Source organism: Pelobates fuscus, chromosome 4, assembly GCF_036172605.1.
Source record: "Pelobates fuscus isolate aPelFus1 chromosome 4, aPelFus1.pri, whole genome shotgun sequence".
Classification (NCBI taxonomy): Eukaryota; Metazoa; Chordata; class Amphibia; order Anura; family Pelobatidae; genus Pelobates; species Pelobates fuscus.
The window spans coordinates 78741458-78754075 of record NC_086320.1 but is presented as its reverse complement, the minus strand read 5'-3'; positions in this window follow the sequence as shown (position 1 = coordinate 78754075).

Below are 12618 nucleotides of genomic sequence, written 5' to 3'. Positions count from 1 at the left end.
TACAAAATGGCCCGGTACACCTTTTTTTTTTTGGAAATGTTTTTTATTTATTTGCGATTTTTCATAGTATAGAGTAGGATTCGCAGATCTTTACATTTATACAACAATCGTAAGTCAATCATATAAACAACAAGCCGTTCATGTGAGAGTCATATAATTTGTAGGCATATCGGCTCGCAGGCCTATTCAGTGATGGGACTCGCAGGTCCATTTCCGATTCCATGAATGTGTGTAGATGGATAGCTTCCCCTTACTTTAGGGTTCATACAATTTTACCCCTTTATAAAATTGAATCCTTCCCTTGAGCGCTATATTCCTAACTCTACGACTATTCGACTATGGGAGGTGGGGAGGCACAGTATTTCTGAAAGCATATTTATACGAGACCATGGGTCAGAAGTTCCCTCCGCTCAATGTATTTGAGTGTTTAGTTCTAGGTCGATGTGTAACTTGGTGGGTTTCATTTCTAAAGTAACGGTGAAGGGGTGTGGAAATGTTTATTGCTTGGTCTCACGCTTTCAATCTAGTGTGGAATTTCCCATGTGCTATACAAGCTGATGTTTATTGCTCAGGGCGAAGCCCCCTACCGTGTCTGTTGACAGAGTCTACGTTCTACGTAAAATCAGTTATTCTATCTCGTGGGGGTCAGCAGTCTGCCCCTAATTATTTCTATTTAAGCGATATTAGTATCTAATTTACTTATGACGGAGCTCGAGTGTTGCTTGGGTCTCAATTCGCCTCCCCTAAAGTGTTCTATTCTTTATTATAAGTTACTATGTGTGAGGTCTTCATGGTCAGTTGAAGGTAAGTGTCTCAAGGGGTGTGTGAGCAGGATGGGAAGTATGTTTATCTAAAGTTCATGAATTTTTTATGTTTTTGTTAACTTCTCTGCCAGGTGCCCGGTATCCAGGTCCTGGAATGTCTTGGATTTCCGTATCGCTGGGTGGGTGTCATCGTCTATCATCATTTCCCATTCTCTCCTTATAGTTTGTTTATTTGGTTTACTCCCCATTTATTTTATATCGAGTGTTTGTCTCATGGTTGGCCCGCCTGGACCGTTCCCCGTTCCCCCAGATCCCGATAGCCTAGCAGGAAAGGGTAAAGGAAGGAATAAGAGCAAGAGAAGATGAGCAATGAAATTGTGAGGGTTGTGGTTTAAATTAAGTGGGGTTCACATCCGCTGCCGCCGCCGCTCTGGCGCCAAGTGCATCTCCTTCCCGTCGGTAACGGGTGATGTATAAGAACCATGGCATCCACATCTCGGCATGCCTGGTTCCTTGTCCTGTCAGAGAGGCATGTGTTTCCTCCGCTCCCTGAATATCTTCTACCCTGCAAATCCATTCCTTTTTAGTGGGTGTTTCACTCTTTTTCCAGAGAGCTGGTATGTTGGCTTTGGCCGCATTGAGCAGGTGTTGTAGTATCGATTTCTTATACGACGGTATAGGTTGTGTCGAGATGTGTAGTAGTGCCAATTCTGCGTCCCACTCCGGTATGTCTCCCAAGATAAGTGTCACTGTTTCCCTAATAATTTCCCAATACGGGATGAATCTCTGCACTCCCACCATATGTGTAACGTTCTGCATGGCACATCCAGCACACAGAGAGGATTGATGGAAAGATGCGGTGTAGTAAGGATGGTGTTCTGTACCAGAGGGAGAGCAATTTGTAATTCATTTCCTGGTAAGAGGAGCACATGGAGCTCTTATGGTGCCATATCATTGCTTTATCCCATTGCTGAGTTGTGAGTGGTTTTCCGAGTTGTTCCTCCCATTGACGTTTGGTGTTTTGTGTAAGCGATCTTTGTGTGACAGTGCATCATAGAAATGTTTTAGTTGTAGGTATCTGAGTAGGGAGAGAGGAGTTCGTGGTCTGTCTCCCAGCAGTGAAGGTAGATCTCGCAGTCTCCCATCCGTTAGGGCCTCGTGTATGCGTATATATGATCCGGTACTCGGGATGGGCCACGCTCCTGAGGGAAGTCCTCCCCCTATGGCCTCATTATGCGTGATCGGCATCATTGGGCTGGGCGTGGGTGATATGTGGGCCTGCAGCCTGAATGTTTTCCAGCTATGTATGGTCAGTAGGACCATCCCCTCGTTGTCGCTATGGTTTGTTTGTCCCCCATGTTTCCCCCAGATCCTTGCCTCCAGTGTTGGTCCAATGAGGTCTCTATCAAGCTTCACCCATTGTTTGGTCATTGGTACCAAGTGCCAGTCCAGTATACGTTGCATAACCGTGGCTTGGTGATACTTCTTAAAGTCTGGCAGCGCCAATCCTCCATAATTTTTTGGTCGGCACAGGACATTGTGTCAAATCCTAGCTCGTTCTCCCAGCCATACAAATCTAGCCACCGCCGTTTTCAGGCCGAAGAAGAAAGTCGCTGGTATAGCGAGAGGTATGGTCTGCATGAGATACAGGATCCTTGGGAGTATATTCATTTTAATCACCGCGATTCTTCCGTGCCAGGTCACATGTGGGTATAACCACCTGGACAACTCCGTGAGGATGGTCTTCAGTAGGGGTGTAAAATTGTGTCGTAATATATCCCCTGGGTCCGTGGTCACCCATACGCCTAGGTATTTCATCTTGCCGTGGCACCAGTGAAATGCGAATAGCGACTCTAGAGACAGGAATTCCTCTGTGGGGAGTGTGATGTTCAGGACCTCACATTTTTAGATGTTAAGTTTAAATCCGGATATCTGTCTAAATTTATCAAATTCTGAGAGGAGACATGGCAACGTGGTTCTGGGGTTGCGGACAAAGAAGAGGAGGTCATCTGCATATGCAGCCACTTTATTTTGTTCTCCTTGGCAATCACATCCCTGTATGTCTGGGTTCTGGCGAATTGCCTGTAACAATGGCTCCAGGGTCATCGCGAACAGCAATGGCAAGAGTGGGCAACCCTGTCAGGATCCATTGCTGATCGCGAAGTCAGCAGCCATGGCCCCATTAACCCTCACGGTTTCGTGCGCGGTATGGTTCGGAGATGTCTTCTCGTAATGAGGTCTTCTGTGGTCCAATTCTCTGTAGACTTCATTTAGCTGGGATCGCTTATGTTGTCGCTCAAGGGTCGAGATTGAGTGATATAGATCGGCCATCTCAAGCATAATCGCCTTCCGTTTCTGCGAGGCAATGCATATGAGTGTACTGCGGATTACACTCTTGTGAGCTTCCCATATAGATATCGGGGAAGTCTCCGGGTTGTCATTTTCTCTGAAGTAATGCTCCAACGCCTGATTAATTTGGTTTTTGGTATCAGGGTCTAGTAACAATGCCTCATTAAGTCTCCAGGTCCAAGCTACTGGTCTGAACAGTGGAGACTCCAGTTTCATTTCGACCGAACCGTGGTCCGACCATGTAGCCGGTGTGATCCCGGCTTTGAGTAGGTGGGAGAGACCTTCCTGCGTGATGAAGCGGTAATCTATGCGAGAATAGCGATTGTGGAGCGCAGAGTAGTAAGTGAAGTCCTTTACCGTAGGGTGAAGCGTTCTCCAGCAATCTACCAGTCTCAAGGACTCGATCGACTGCCGGATGGATCTGATGCTATGTTGCGGAAGGTAACTATGACCCGTAGATGAGTCTAGTGTAGGGTCAAGCGGGGCATTAAAGTCACCTCCTATCAGTAGTATCCCATCTGTGAATTCTTCCAGTTGATGCAGGGTGTTTCGGAGGAAGGGGGCTTGCCTTCGGTTGGGCATGTAAAGAGTTGCTATTGTATATATCCTATCCGCTATGATGCCCTTGAGGAATAGATATCTTCCTTGAGAGTCCTGTACACGTTCTAATTCTCTAAATTCTAGTTCAGCCGCTAATATTATGGCCACTCCGGATTTGTGGGCCGTTGGATGGTTGCAGAAGTAGTTATTTGGGTAATGCCTATTTTGTAGTTTAGGGGATTTCCCTTCCTTGAAGTGTGTCTCCTGTAGCATAGCCAAAGCCACACATTTTTTCTTCAATTCACTTAGCAGATGTGTCCTGCGTTCAGGGATGTTAAGACCTCTGCAGTTCTGTGTGATAATCTTCAAGGGCGTGCTTCGTAATGCCATACTTTCCACGTATGTGGTATATGACTCTGAGTTTGTGTGAGGTCTAGAACTTCCTCCGGTAAATCTGGGGAGGTCACGCGTCCACGTCACTGGTCAGCACAGGGCGGGGAGGGGGGGACGAGGAGGGAGAAGGAGAAAAAAAAAAAAGGAGGGGAGTGGGAGAGAAGGGGAAAGAGCTGGGAGGGAGAGGAAATTTGTAGCAGGGGGTATGAGGAGGACCGGAGCCTGGGGTCCCGGGAGGCGTGGCCAGCTAAGTGGAGTGGTATTTAAAAGGAGGCGTGTGCCCTGTATGTGGGTGTCCTCACAGTTTCCGGGAACTTTCCGGATCTAAACCCCCTCGAGAAAGGGAGGGGGGTCTTGTGCAGTAACCAGCGCCAGTAGAGGCTCATTCCGGTGCCTGCCCAGGAGTCGAGGGTACCCACGGCCTGGTCACTCAACTCTTAGCACGAGTGTTTGTAATTGGGTAGCGCGACTCGAGCTCCGCCCAAGTAAGGGATCGAAGTTAGATGTGGAACCTTCTGCTCCATCCCACCCCTCAGCATTATAATGAAATTAACAAGAGCAACTTATATATATATATATATATATATATATATATATAGAGCGCCTTCACTTTAAGGCATAACTTGCGTTAACTGCAGTATATCATATGATAATTTCAGTAACCTTATCATAGCATTTCTGTTCCAGAGTACCCTTTTTCCACCAGTTTCACCCCAATCTGTAAGCTCCCGCCCAGCTTCAGCACGCTCCAGTCTGTTCCCTCCAACTCCTCGGTCATGTTAGTTGGCGTTATTTTCCCCTTGGCCTAATGGTGGTGTAGTACCCAGTTCTGTGGTCCCTTATGTCATCGTATGCCTTCCCTCTATCTCCCGGGATCGAGCTGCTATTCACCAGGTTTATTGGTAGTGTTATGTGCTTGCGGCCTCTACTCATCACCCTTGTCGGTCCCTGCGGAATGTGTGTGCATGGGTGAAGTCATGAATGTGTGCGTGCCATCGAGGCGGGCGTTATTTTTGGGTGTAAGGCTATGACCGGACAATGAAGTGTCAATGGGAGTAAGTGTCGCACGTATGCCCAGTCTTGCGTCTAGCTGTACGTGTGTAGGTGATGACTGTCGGTGAAACCAGGGCCTTGCAGTGTGTCAGAGTTTCGCTTTAAGTTAAAAAGCCTGAGTCGACAAGCTAGCAATACGTGATAGTATAATATAGTAAGGCCCAGCACAAGCTCTACTAGTATGATTCCGCGTCCCACTCCTGAGCACGTAAATCAATACATATAATCGTATAATGTGTAATTTTAAAATGGGGGAAAAGAATAATGGTACTGTAATTTAATTTTTCTTGGAAGGTTATGGTGTGTTCATTTGGCATTCCCTGTATAGGGTCTAAATGATATGTTCATTTGGATGTTTAAACAGAGGTGGAAAATCATGCCATCAGCTCCCCTCTGTCAGGAATAGCTGATTCCCAACACGCAGAACTTAAGTAGATCCGAAGAAAATTCCCAAGACTCACATTGTGAGTGGCCGGATTTAATGTATAAAGGAAAAAACCACAAGACAGGATAAAGACAAGACGTAGAAATAAAGAAAACAATAAACAAGCCGCGAGTGAAGGAATGGAGAATTCAGAATAGTCAGGAACCAAGCCAAAGGTCAAGGAATACAGAGATCTGATGGTCAAAAACACTAGTATCGATACCAGGAACACGCTCTCGGATAACCACAATGGAAACCACGACAGGGCACAGAGAAATGGAGAGAAACAGGTTTAAATTGTCTAAGGCACTCCCTGATTGGCTAAATGGAAGCATGTGTTTGTGGGGGTGTGTGTGTGACACACCCACAGATCAGTCATGATGTGGCACTTTAAGGGTAACCGAAAAACCCTTATGTTTAACAAAGCTGCAGCGGCCGGCGTCTCTAATGTTTACAGACCCGGCTGCTGTGAGAGGAGGAGGAGCCATCACCAGGGGTGAGTGATGGGTGGCATTCCAATAATCACGTGGGAATGCCGCCAGACCTAGACGTGCCCACCGTTCCAGACCGCCCCCTGGTATGAGCGAACCCGGCGGGTGGCGGCCAGACAGGTAAGAGACCGGCGGCATTCCCCTTGGTGTTTGGGATTGCGCCCCTGTCAGAGGGAGGTATGGGACCTGGCGGCGTGACACCCTCTTAAATGAGAGGGAGGGAGAGAGAGAGAGAGAGTGTGCGTGTAATATACATTTTGATGTCCCTGAGGAAGTCTTATTAAAACAAAACGCGTAGGGCTTACCCATTTTGCTTCACAGTTTGTTGTTTTATATATCAGTATGTGCTTTTTATGTATTTTATATATATAAAAAAAAAGAACACAAAAATAACACATCCTAGATCTGAATTAATTAAATATTCTTCTGAAATACTTTGTTCTTTACATAGTTGAATGTGTTGACAACAAAATCACACAAAAATTTAAAAATGGAAATCAAATTTTTCAACCCATGGAGGTCTGGATTTGGAGTCACACTCAAAATTAAAGTGGAAAAACACACTACAGGTGGATCCAACTTTGATGTAATGTCCTTAAAACAAGTCAAAATGAGTAGTGTGTGTGGCCTCCACGTGCCTGTATGACCTCCCTACAACGCCTGTGCATGCTTCTGATGAGGTGGTGGATGGTCTCCTGAGGGATCTCCTCCCAGACCTGGACAAAAGCATCTACCAACTCTGGACAGTCTGGTGCAACGTGACGGTGGATGGAGCGAGACATGATGTCCCAGATGTGCTCAATTGGATTCAGGTCTGGAGAATGGGCGGGCCAGTTCATAGCATCAATGCCTTCGTCTTGCTGGAACTGCTGACACACTCCAGCCACATGAGGTCTAGCATTGTCTTGCATTAGGAGGAACCCAGGGCCAACTGCACCAGCATATGGTCTCACAAGGTGTCTGAGGATCTCATCTCGGTACCTAATGGCAGTCATGCTACCTCTGGCGAACACATGGAGGGCTGTGCGGCCCCCAAAGAAATGCCACCCCACACCATTACTGACCCACTGCCAAATCGGTCATGCTGGAGGATGTTGCAGGCAGCAGAACGTTCTCCACGGCGTCTGCAGACTGTCACATTCACTCAGTGTGATCCTGCTTTCATCTGTGAAGAGCACAGGGCGCCAGTGGCGAATTTGCCAATCTTGGTGTTCTCTGGCAAATGGCAAACGTCCTGCACGGTGTTGGGCTGTAAGCACAACCCCCACCTGTTGACGTCGGGCCCTCATACCACCCTCATGGAGTCTGTTTCTGACTGTTTGAGCAGACACATGCACATTTGTGGCCTGCTGGAGGTCATTTTGCAGGGCTCTGGCAGTGCTCCTCCTGTTCCTCCTTGCACAAAGGTGGGGGTAGCGGTCTTGCTGCTGGGTTGTTGCCCTCCCACGGCCTCCTCCACGTCGTCACAGCTCGCATTGATGTGCCATCCTGGATGAGCTGCACTACCTGAGCCACTTGTGTGGGTTGTAGACTCCGTCTCATGCTACCACTAGAGTGAAAGCACCGCCAGCATTCAAAAGTGACCAAAACATCAGCCAGGAAGCATAGGAACTGAGAAGTGGTCTGTGGTCACACCTGCAGAACCACTCCTTTATTGGGAGTGTCTTGCTAATTGCCTATAATTTCCACCTGTTGTCTATCCCATTTGCACAACAGCATGTGAAATTGATTGTCACTCAGTGTTGCTTCCTAAGTGGACAGTTTGATTTCACAGAAGTGTGATTGACTTGGAGTTACATTGTGTTGTTTAAGTGTTCCCTTTATTTTTCGAGCAATGTATATACCCTTGATGCATTTTTATTCTAAGGAGAAGATTTTCTTCACTTTGCATTTGCACTTTACTACTTGAGCCAGATCCTTCAGGCATATGTTAACGGGCTTTCTTATCATTTTTCATCCTGTAAGTGTGTTACAATAAAGCCCATTACATAACATTACAATTATACATAACGTTACACTGTTATTTGACAGTGTTGCGCTTTGGTTTTTCTTTATTTCCTTTACATGCATCTTTAAGTATCCAGAATAGTTTTTTACAATATGAAATGAGCCTACATTTTCACCAACACTCGGGAGTTAAACCTTGATTCTACCCATTGGGCAGACTTGCTATTTTCCCTGTTTGTTTGTTTGTTTGTTTATCTTTGTTAGATATATTTTGTGTTATGTTTTCAAACACTTTGAGGAATCCTTGTTATATATACTGTACATACTATGAAGGGGGTAATTACCATTTAATGTACTGTGTGTCTAATTTTTGCACTGCACTACTAGGTTTGAGTGTGTTGGTTATATTATTATTTATATAGCACCAGCAAATTCCGTAGCGCTGTACAATGCGATCTTTGATATACATATGTGTCTTTTATATTTGGACTGTCTTTACTCAATTCTGCTTTTGTGCATTCACACCAAGCTGACATGTCCTTTCATTCGGCAGTCCTGCCTCCCTTCTCGATGGGACTGCCCATTTTGGGCATCACCAGCGATGAATGTTGCACCATTGGCATGCACAATTGCACACTGTCCCAAGTTCATTCCTCCAAATGTTGGAAGGTATAATAGCTTCTTGGGGTATAAATGTTGTCACTTTTGGCACTCATGTAATGGTAGATGTATTTTATCAGTGAGAGACAGGATAACAAAAATCCAAAAAAACGCAGGTCAAAAAAGTTATAAATTGATTTGCATGTCATAGTTACATAGCTGAAAAGAGACTTGCGTCCATCAAGTTCAGCCTTCCTTACATATGTTTTTGCTGTTGATCCAAAAGAAGGCAAAAAACCTAGTCTGAAGCGCTTGCGATTTTGCAACAAACGAGGAAAAATGTCTCCTTGGATGAAGCCGTTATTATGCCACTAATTAGAAATTATATTCCTGTATGTTATGTTTTTGCAAGTATTTATCCAATTGCAGTTTAAACATCTAAATGGACTCTGATAAAACCACCTCTTCAGGCAGAGAATTCCATATCCTTATTGCTCTTACTGTAAAAAAAACTTTTCTTTGCCTTCGATGCAATCTCCTTTCTTTCAGCCTAAATGTGTGACCTCGTGTCCAGCCATGTTTATGAATAGATTTCCAGATAATGGTTTGTACTGGCCCACATATATTTGTATAATGGTATCATATCCCCTCTGAGGCGCTGTTTTTCCAAACTAAAGAGATTTACATTTTTTTTTATACCTTTTTTCGTAACTAAAATGCTCCATTCCTTGTATCAATTTTGTAGCTCGCCTCTGCACTTTTTCTAGTGCCATGATATTCTTCTTTAGAACAGGTGTCGAAAATTGCAAAGCATATTCAAGGTGTGGTCTTACCAGCGATTTATAAAGAGGCAAAATTATATTTTCATCCCGATAATTTATGCTTCTATTTATACATGAGAAAACCTTACTGGCCTTAGCAACTGCAGATTGACATTGCATATTGCTGCCTAATTTGTGGTCTATAACAATTCCCAAATCCTTCTCGTGTGTGGTTTTTCCTAATTCACTACCATTTAGGGTGTAAGTTGCTTGTGCATTCTTGACCCCGAACTGCATAACTTTGCATTTTTCTACGTTAAATTTAATTTGCCATTCTAGTGCCCAGTCCCCCAATCTATCCAAATCCCTCTGCAGCAAAGCAATATTCTGCTCACATTTTATTACTTTACAAAGGTTTGTGTCATCTGCAAACACTGAAACATGGCTTTCAATGCCTATTTCAAGATCATTTATAAATATGTTAACCCCTTAACACTGCAGCCAAATGTACAAGTTGTGAACGAAACAAAATGTAAACAAAACCTGGCATTTGCGCTATATGTCTGTCCAACCGTAATTCACCTCTTTCATATCGAATGCACCCCCCCTTATTAAATATCATTTTATTCAGGGGAAACAGGGCTTTCATTTAATATCAAATATTTAGCTATGAAACATAATTTAATATGAAAAAAATTGGAGAAAATAAGATTTTTATTATTTTTTTTGTTCTACATGACATTTTAACTGCCAATGTCATAATACTGTTTGCTTTTACTGTAATAAAATACACATATTTGTATTCAGCAAAGTCTCACGTGTAAAACAGTACCCCCTATGTACAGGTTTTATGGTGTTTTGGGAAGTTACAGGGTCAAATATAGCGTGTTACATTTGAAATTGAAATTCGCCAGATTGGTTACGTTGCCTTTGAGACTGTATAGTAGCCCAGGAAATAAATTTACATCCATAATGGCATACCATTTGCAATAGTAGACGACCCAAGGTATTGCAAATGGGGTATGTCCAGTCTTTTTTAGTAGCCATTTGGTCACAAACACTGGCCAAAGTTAGCGTTAGTATTTGTTTGTGTGTGAAAAATGCAAAAGACGCCAATTTTGTCCAGTGTTTGTGACTAAGTGGCTACTAAAAAAGACTGGACATACCCCATTTGCAATACCTTGGGTTGTCTACTATTGCAAATAGTATGCCATCATAGGGGTAATTTTCATTCTTGGGCTACCATAGGGTCATAAAGGCAACGTAAGCAATCTGGCGAATTTTAATGTGAAAAAAATGAAACACAAGCCTTATATTTGACGCTGTAATTTTTGAAAACACCATAAAACCTGTACATGAGGGGTACTGTTGTACTCGGGAGACTTCGCTGAACACAAATATTTGTGTTTCAAAACAGTAAAAAGTATTGCAGCAATAATATCGTCCGTGTAAGTGCTGTTTGTGCGTGAAAAATTCAAAAAACGTCACTTTTACTGGCGATATCATCGTTGTAATACATTTTACTGTTTTGAAACACTAATATTTGTGTTCAGCGAAGTCTCCTGAGTAAAACAGTACCCCCCATGTACAGGTTTTATGGTGTCTTGGAAAGTTTTAGGGTTAAATATAGTGCTAGCAAATTAAATTCCCTATACTTTCGGCATGGGTTGTCAGGCAGGTCCCGCTAATTGTAATTAATTAGGATACCTAATTATGTAAAATTATTACATAAATATATGTGTAGAATTAATATATGCATATATATACATATGTGTATATATACGTATATATATATATATATATATATACATTTTTTAAAATATTTTTATTTATATATAGGGATATATACGTATATATTTATGTATATAAATATATATATTATTTCGTTCTACGTGTATTTTGATATAAATATATATTAATATCACAATACAGTTATAACGAAATAACACATCTATATATTTTTTAATTTATTTTTAATTATTTTTTTATTTTATTTTTTTACGTATTTACATATTTTTTTAATATTATATATAACAATAATTATATATATATAGTTAATCAGTATCAGTCTACGTGTAATTTGATATTAATATATATATATATATAATTATATATATATTAATATTAAAATACACCTAGACGGTGTATGTGTATATGTGTATATGTCATCTAAGTATATATATTTTTTTCCACTTATTTTAACTTATTTTAATTTGATTTTCAGCCAGCAGGGGGACTAACTGTCATTACAGTTAGTCCCCCTGCTGGCATTGCTGCAGCCAGCTATCCCGGCCATGTGATTGTGAGGTCCTCGCAAGGACCTCACTCTCACATGGCCCGGGGGGGCTGAAGAGAGCAGACGTGCCGCGGGGGGCTCCCTGGGAGTCCCCCCAACCGCGACCGGGTAAGTTACTAAAAACCGGAGGGCGTACTATTACGTCCTGCGGCGTTTAGAGCCGCTTTTAAAAGGACGTAATAGTACGCCCTCCGGTCTTAAGGGGTTAAATAGAAACGGTCCCAAACAGAACCCTGAGGGACATCACTTACCACTTTTGTCCAGCCTGAAAATTTACCATTAATAACAACTCTTTGTACTCTATCCTTAAGCCAATGTTCTACCCAAGAACAATCATCTAGACCAATTTATTTTAGTTTGAAGACTAACCTATTGTGAGGAACACAACAAATGCCTTTGCAAAATCCAAGTAGATCACATCCACTGCAACACCCCAATCTATACTTCTACTTACTTCTTCGTAAAATGCAATAAGTTTAGTTTGACATGACCTATGTTTCATAAAACCATGCTCATTATTGCTAATAATAAAGTTATTCCCAATGAAATCCTGAATATTATCCCTTAATAACCCTTCATATATTTTCAGAGTCACAGAAGTTAAGCTCGCAGGTCTAGAATTTCCAGGCAAGGACTTTGAACCTTTTTTAAATATAGGAACAACATCTGTCTTCCTCCAATCCTTCGGTACAATACCTAAAACAAAAGTCAAACATGTCAATGAGTGAAATAAGTATTTGACCCCTAGTACTTGGTGGCAAAACCCTTGTTGGTTATCAGAGGTCAGATATTTCTCGTAGTTGGCAACCAGGTTTGTACACGTCTCAGGAGGGATTTTGTCCCACTCCTCTCTACAGATATTCTCTTCAAGTCACTAAGGTTTCGAGGCTGATGTTTGGCAACTCAAACCTTCAGTTCCCCCTTAGATTTTCTATGTGATTAAGGTCTGGAGGCAAGGCCACTCCAGGACCTTAATGTGCTTCTTCTTGAGCCACTCCTT